The following is an 8448-nucleotide window of genomic DNA, read 5'->3' as shown; positions in this document are numbered from 1 at the left end:
CAGCATTTTTTAGCAGAGCGTTCGTATCCTCTAGGCCAGTGTGCGAACAGGTCCTCTGCTCACACCCCCTCCGTCAGGAGTAGAGAATGTCAGAAAGAGTGAGAGAGACAGAGAAAAGCAAACAATCAAAAATCAATATGTGCTGTTCGGGCTTTCAAGTATGCGAAGCACCGCACGGGAAGCATATCGTATATCATTGAGGAGTTTTATTTAATATGTAATACATACTCTTTTTGGGTAGCTTCTCAGCCATCTTGCAATAGCGTCCCTTGTATGAAATCAACTGGGTAAAGCAACTGAGGAAGCATGTACCATAAATTAAAAGACCCATTGTCCACAGAAATCCACGAACCAGCAAAAAATCCGTGATATACAGTATATTTAGATATGCTTACATTTAAAATCCGCAATGGAGTGAAGCCGCGAAAGTCGGCGCTCGATATAGCGAGGGATCACTGTATATGGAAATAACTGCAATTTATCGTAATCTTGTAGTTCACTTTAGGTCAAGGCGCCTAACAAATAATAAGAAGAAGAATACAGAATTAGGGTCCTTAAGTTGGAACCTTTGCACTTAATTCCAGAATAATCATGTTCTATTATTTCAATTAAAGGTAAAAACAAATTAATTTTGACACTGAAAAGTTGTAAGTGCCCAACCTTAGGATTGCCTAAAGATATTAATTTGGTCACAAACTCATAACTTATGAAGAAGTAAAATCCATAAGTCGACCTCAAGAATGATGCCAATGAGAATTTTGTGGCCAAGTGACCCAATCAGGCTTGGTCTGAAAACTGTGGGGTGTCATGTGAGCTCACCACCCACAGGTCAAAGGGTGAGGGTCAGAGGCAAACACCAGTCAGGTGAAAGGCAAGAGTGTGACTGACCCAGGCATTCTTGACCTTAGCAATGGAAACAGCCTCTAGGAGCATGAAATGTAACTCATGCAGGAGGCTGAAAAATATTGACTGTATATAAAGTTAGACTACCATCTTTGCTCTGCAGTGGCTAGGAAATGAAATTTCTTAATCAAGAGTGGTCTATCTCTCTCTTAGTCTTGAATTCCCTCACAGGAGAGGTAAGGGACAGATATGGGGATGTTCACAACACCCAAGGTGGGCACTATACAGTTGGAGTTTGTTCTGGTCATCCCAGTGCTGTCAGTAATGAAGTAATTGTGTTTTGGTTGTTATTTTAGGTTTTTGTTGACATTATATAATCTGCCCCATCAGGGGCAGTTCTAGGCTTGTGGCGGCCCAGGGCAGAGAAAGAATCGGTGGCCCCTTCGCCTGCCAATGTCAATATGGTATCTTATGCATGGCGGATGGCCACATCCATTGCGACACTGCATAGCTGCCTCGTGCTCATGACATAAGCGTTTAACTTATGATAAAGTTCAGGATTGCTCCTTCCTGGAACGCAATGAAAGCCTCCTGAGCCGCCTTTCTCTTTAATGAATAACCAGATTCGTGTACTCGAAATCTCTTTATTTTACTTAGAATGGGTATGCGAATGTCTTGTGTCCCCTATCCAAACAGATATTCACTATGACTATTGCACGAACACTAATACTTTATTAAAACTAGGTGAAACATCAACTTGTAAGACGACTCGCCCACTTGCACTAGCTTCGCTTCAGCTGTCAGCTATGTCGTTATTTTCTCTTTCTGTTTAATATTTAATATATATTGGCATGGCGGCCCCTGGGATTTGGCGACCCTGTGCAGGTGCACAGTTTGCACATGGCTAAGGCCTCCCCGGCCCCATTTTGTGTTTCTGTTGTTGCAAACTTGAGTATCCATGTTAGGTCAGTTTGTGGTTTGTTCAGCATCGGCTCTTTGCTTTTTCAAAGGAAAAACGTTTGCTCAATTCAAATTTGCTTTTTTGATTGTTTGTTCAATTGATGAAACATTATTTGAATAGTCCTTTGGTTTTCTTATTTTGCTCTCTAGTGAAACTGACTCTTCTCTTTTGAATATCCCCCCCAATCAAAACCAAGCCCTGATTTTTTTCCTCTCCCCTTTCCCTTATAAAGCTGTTACCCTGTGTGGGACAGGCGTCGACCCGACACAGACTCACACCGGCAGCACACGTAAAATAGAACAAAAAGATTTTTTTTTTCCTTCAGCCATGGGGCACGTCTTCCCCGTGTCCCACAGGCCCAACACAGTCCCCAAAACACACAAACGAAAACACCAAAAATCACTCCTCTTCCTGCACTCCTCCCAGGCAGCTATGTCGTCATCATCATCATCATCGTCGTCGTCGTCGTTCTCCTCCTCCTCCGAACTCTGGAGCCCAGACTGGTAAATGTTGGCTCCTTTTATAGCCCACCCGGAAGTGCTGCTGGTGGTCGTTGACCTACTTCTGGCTGCACTTCTGGGTGTGGCTGCACTCCCGCCCAGACGGGCTCATTAGGCCGTGCAGGTCCTCCCCCTGGCGGTGGCCACGGAGACCAATAGGAATGTGCGCCGGTGTCCTAAAATTGTGGCTCTGATGCAACCAAGTGTTCCGGGGGACGTAGCGTGAATCCCATGGCTAGTGTCAAATGGGCATCCCAGCCAGGCATGGATCCTGGCCGCCCGTCACGCCTGAGCAAATGTCAGAATGGACCTAATGTTATTTGTATTAGTATTAAATACAGTCATTTAAAATATATATGTATTTGTCAGTCAGTCAGCCATCATCCCACCTGCTATATCCTAACACAGGGTCACAGGGGTCTGCTGGGACAAATCCCTGGGCAGGGCACCAGCCCACTGCAGGGCACACACACACACACACACACAAATCAAGCACACACTAGGGACACTTTAGGATTGTCAATGCACCTTATCTGCATGTCTTTGGACTGTTGGAGGAAACAGGAGTACCTAGAGGAAACCCACGCAAACACGGGGAGAACATGCAAACTACACACAGGAAGGAAGTGGAACGCGAACCCGAGTCTCCTAACTGCGAGGCAGCAGCACTACCCACTGTGCCGCTGTGACGCCCTATATATATTTGTTTTTGTTTTTATTTTTTGCACTTCTAGTTTGAACGACTTTTGTTAGCACTAATTTAAACCCATTTATAAATGGTGAAGATAAATTGACTGCACACTTTATTTTTATACCTAAGACATACCAGCCAATCGTAAGGTACCAACAGCCAAATAATAGCCATTACAATTTTGAATAGTATAACATTATATAAAAGCAAACAGTCCAATTACCATTTTGGCATTTCTTGCTATTTGTGTTTGCATATCTGATATGTCTGCGGTGGGCTGGCGCTTTGACCAGGGATTGTTTCCTGCCTTGTGCCCTGTGTTGGCTGGGATTGGCTCCAGCAGACCCCCGTGACCCTGTAGTTACGATATAGCGGGTTGGATAATGGATGGATGGATATCATATATGTGCATTTCCAATACAGTAATTCCTCCTCGATCGCGGATCGAAAATCCACGGTAGTGTAACAACCCGGCAGCAAGCGCTGGCGGAGTGGCGCTCATGGTAATTTATGTAAATAGTTTGTGGGGAATTTATGGGTAATTTATAAAAAGCTTATTGTATGTCGAATTTACGTATTGTCATTTGTGTTGTAAATAATGGTGTGTTTGTATTTAATTGGTTGGGTGGGTTTGGGACATCGCCGTCCGGGGGTTATTTATTTTGTAAAAAGTACCAATTTATTGAAATGTGTCTCTGTGCGTGACCTTGGCAATGGCGAGCAATAATGTTGAGCTTTTGTTTCTGACTATCTTCTGTAATAAAAGATACAACAGGACAGAGCTGTTTTATTGCTAAGATTTTATCTAAGCAAACTACCGAGACACTTTCGAGTCGTGCGGTGTATGGGGCACGAGTGTTCTCTTTCTTAAAGAGCTGGGTGCAGTTGCGTGCATGGCGCTGGCAAGCCGCTAGCCGACAGCCGGAGAGGTGCACGCAGAGTTCGCTCGAAATCTTAAAGACTCCTCCACGGGTCGCTACATTGGTGTCAGAAGTGGGAGACCAGGCTGTTTAGAAGACGCCGTCATGGAACAGAGTCTTGAAGAAATAGAGCGTGCCATCTCGGAAAATAGCGTTATGTTGGAGCGCCTGATCAGCAGAACTGCACGGAGAAAAGGACAAACTGGCCTGAGGGTGCCAGTATTCCCGGACAGTGTTGCGATCTTCTAGGCGCGGCGGAATGAACCTGTAGCTGCCGCACGACACCCCAAATCACCAGTCGGCGGTCCTCCCCACACGGTCACCCGCTAAGCTGCCACGATACAGGGGGTTGGCGCCCTGGAGCCATACCTTGCACAAGTGGATCTGGCTGCTCTTCACAATGGTTGGAGCTGCGAGGAAGCTGCAACACACTTGGCCCTTGCCTTGGAGGGTCCCGCACTTCAGGTACTCATCGACCTGCCGCCTGAGGAGTGTCGTGATCTTCAGGCCCTCACCGATGCTCTCACCCGTCGTTTTGGACAGAGAACCTCAGCGGAACACAGCAGGGAGGAGCTGACAAACCGACATCGGCGTGAAGGTGAGAGTGTGGGAGCATTTGCAGCTGACATCAGGGTCTATGCGGAAAGGTTACCCTACTTTCTCGACAGCAGCAAGGGAAGAACTCAGTCTTCATGCTTTCCTGCGGGGCCTTGCACCAGAGCGTCTTCGTCAGCATGTCTGTCTGTCGTCGCCCAGACATTTGAGCGAGGCACTACGGGAGGCTGAACGGGCTGAAGAGGTACTACAGTTTGGGTCTCCGGCACGTCAATCATCACGCCCAAGCCGGCTATCGAGAGCAGTTGAGCGAGTGGTAGAAAGGGACCAGCCTGAGGGTGTGGAGGTCAGTCGCGCCCAGCCATCATCAATTCCCCGACAGAGACAAAGATCGGACCGCTGTTTCCGATCACGGAGAACCAGGGCATTTTGCCAGGGACTGCCCTGCTCCAAGTCCCCTGCCTCGTACAACATCACCTTGGAAGCGACTTGGAGTGAGGCCGTGAGGGACCCTCGCTCCAATTTTCAGCATCCCTCCGCAATGACTGCCCTAAAGTGGGGCTGTGGGTTTTCAGGTGGACTATACCTAGACTGCATTATAGGCGGACGGCCATGCAGTGCCTTAGTGGACACGGGGTCCACTATTTGTCTATTACAGAGAGGAGTGTTGCCGAAACAGCTGGTCCTCTTCCAAAGACTGGACTCCTTCTAACATCGAACTGCGCGCGTTACGGGTGAGCGGACAAAAATGCCGGAAAGAAACTATTGACTGTAGTAGTAGGGACGAGCCAGACCAGCCACGAATTCTGGCTCGCGGACATTAAAGACAAATGCATAATTGGGTTAGACTTGCTGGCCCACTGGGGAGCATGTGTTGATGTGTCCAGGGCCATCCTCTGCGTAGGTAATGAGACTGTGTCGCTCCAATCGGGCTGGAATCATCCTGGAAGGGCTGTTAGCTTGGATTTGCCTGGACACCACGGCTCACCGGCTCCCGACCGTTGTTCGGAAGATGCAGGGACTGAAGAGGACCCCAGGAGAGTATTGCAGCTCAGACCAGTGCTCCCCAACGGTTTTCCTCACACGACCACCCATCCACTGAGGCGGTTGCTGCTGTGGAGGAATTGGGCCATCGAAGTGGTGAACAGCTGAGCACGCCACAGCAGGAGCAACTCCAGAAAGTATTGAGCGACTTTGTGGACATTTTGCGGCTCGAGAAGAGGACTGCACCAGAACCTCGTTAGTCAAACACCACATTGACACTGGCCACGCCGCCCCATTCGGTTCGCCCCACAGATTGCCTCTTGCAAAGCGCCAAGCTGCGAAGAATTGATTCGCGAGATGGTAACCAACGACATCATTGAGCCTTGGACAGTCCCTGGGCGCACCCATGGTCATGGTGCGGAAGAAAGCGGGGTTGGCGCCTTGTGTGGACTTTCGTAAATTAAATGCAGTCACTCGAAAAGACTCTTACCCATTGCCTCGCATCGATGATGCATTGGACTATGTGGCTGGATCCCGTTGGTTCAGCACTTTGGACTTGCGCAGTGGATATTGGCAGGTAGAACTGGCAGCAGAGGACCGACCCAAAACTGCATTCACCATCGGACAAGGGCTGTGGCAGTTTAAGGTAATGCCGTTTGGACTTTGTAATCGCCGCCACGTTTGAAAGACTAATGGAGCGGGTCCTAAAGACATTCCCCGAACCCGTTGTGTGGTCTATTTAGATGACCTGCTGATTCATGTCAGAGACTTTGACCAGGCGGTGCACAATTTAAGGGAGGTCCTGACCGCCATTAGTAGCGCCGGGTTGCGGTTAAACCCTGAGAAATGCAATCTTCTGCCCGACAGACTCAGTTTCTAGGGCACGTAATCAGCGAGTGGGGTGGCTACAGACCCAGCGAAGGTGACTGCCGTGAGCAACTGGCCCCACCAGCCAATATCACTGAACTGCGGAGCTTTTGGGTTTAGCCTCCTACTACGAAGATTCGTAAAAACTTTGCGACCATTGCCAGCCCTTTGCACCGACTAGCGAGTAAGGGCCAACAGTTTGGGTGGGCGGAGGACTGCACAGCCGCCTTCCAACAGTTAAAGGCTGCCCTCGTCAGCGCGCCTGTCCTGGCGTACCCTGACCCCACCCAACCTTTTGTGGTGGACACTGGCGCTAGCAATGTGGGGATTGGGGCCGTGCTCTCACAGAAGGGGAGGCTGGAGAAAGAGTGATAGCTTATTACAGCTGCAGCCTCAGTCGACGGAGAGGAATTACTGTGTCACTCGGCGGGAACTGTTGGCAGTGATCCTAGCGATGCGGCACTTTCGGCCCTACCTATTGGGCACTAGGTTCACACTGCGGACTGACCATGCTAGCCTCACCTGGATGTTGAATTTCAGGCAACCAGAGGGCCAGGTGGCAAGGTGGATGGAGATTCTACAAGAATATGACTTTGAGATACAGCACCGACCGGGCGGCAGCATGCCAACGCTGATGCCCTCTCCAGGCGTCCATGCCTCAGCAATGAATGTCGATATTGCCGCCGACAGGAAGAAGGGGCTGGGGCCATCGTCCGCATCCGCAGGATAGATGACACTGTTGGAGTAGGGGAGCCGTACACTATTGACCAATTGAGGCAGTTACAGGCGAGCGATCAAGCACTAGAAAGGTAAAGGGCTGGTTGGAGACACAAGAACGTCCCGACTGGCAAACCGTGTCGTCACAGGGGCCTGAACTCAAAATACTCCACTCTCAGTTGGGCAACTTGGAGTTGCGATGGCGTAATCTACAGGCGGTGGCACGCACCGGGGAGGAATTGACCGGCTACAACTACTGGTTCCCCAGGCTTTGCGCGCGAGGTCCTCCGATGGGTCCACGGGCGGCTGGATCCGGACATTACGGGAGCGCTAAGACAGTGCGTCGACTACGGCAGCGGTTTTATTGGCCGGGTGTCGGCAAGGCGCAGAGCTACACGTCCACTGCTGTGGCGTCTGCACTGCACAAAAGGACCTGGTCAACGTTCTCACGCGCCATTGCAGCGATACCTGGTCGGGCACCCATGGAGAGAATTGGCGTGGACATACTGGGTCCTTTTCCTGTAGCGGAAGCGGAAATCGCTACGTTTTGGTAGCAATGGACTACTTTACCAAATGGCCAGAGGCGTATGCAGTTCGGATCAGAGTGCCCCACAGCTGCCCAAAACTCGTGGATGAAATGTTCACTCGATTTGGAGTTCGGACGAGCTCCACAGCGATCAGGGCGGAACTTTGAGAGCCGTTTGTTCAGGGAGGTGTGTCAGCGACTGGGGTGAAAAGACCGGACCACCCCTTCACCCACAAAGTGATGGATTGGTCGGCGATTTAATGCACCCTGGCCACTCAACTGGCAATTCTGACCAGTCAACACCAGCGGGACTGGGACCAACATTTGCCTTTGGTCCTATGGGCATATCGGACAGCAGTGCAGGAGTCGAGCCAATGCACGCCAGCGGGGCTGATGTTTGGAAGGGAACTACGCGCCGGTGGAATTAGTGTTTGGCTCACCCCTGAGCCTGAGATTATTGGTGGGCCCGAAATGGATTATTTTAGGCGGCTAAAAGAGCGGCTGGACACCGTTCATCGACTGGCCAGGGAGGCCCTGGAGGGAGCTGGAGCGCCAAAAGCGGGCTTACGACTCACGGGCTCATGGCCCGGCGCTGAAGCCAGGGGACAAAGTGTGGGTATTTTGCCCAAGCGGAAGCGGGATTGTCCCCAAAACTAGCCCACCATTGGCAAGGACCGGGAGAAATATTGGACAAAATATCGGAGGTAGTTTTCGAGTCGAATGCCTGGGCGAGGCAGGCGGGTGGTGCTGCACAAGGACCGTTTAGCACCATACCACCCACTGGCCCCAGAACAACAACAACTCGAAAATACAAGCGGTTCTCCAACCTCCACCCCGGCACCGAGTCAGACATTGACAGGACTGAGCCCGACACAGTGATGGCA

Source organism: Polypterus senegalus, chromosome 3, assembly GCF_016835505.1.
Source record: "Polypterus senegalus isolate Bchr_013 chromosome 3, ASM1683550v1, whole genome shotgun sequence".
NCBI classification, from domain to species: Eukaryota; Metazoa; Chordata; class Cladistia; order Polypteriformes; family Polypteridae; genus Polypterus; species Polypterus senegalus.
This window is presented reverse-complemented; position numbering follows the sequence as displayed.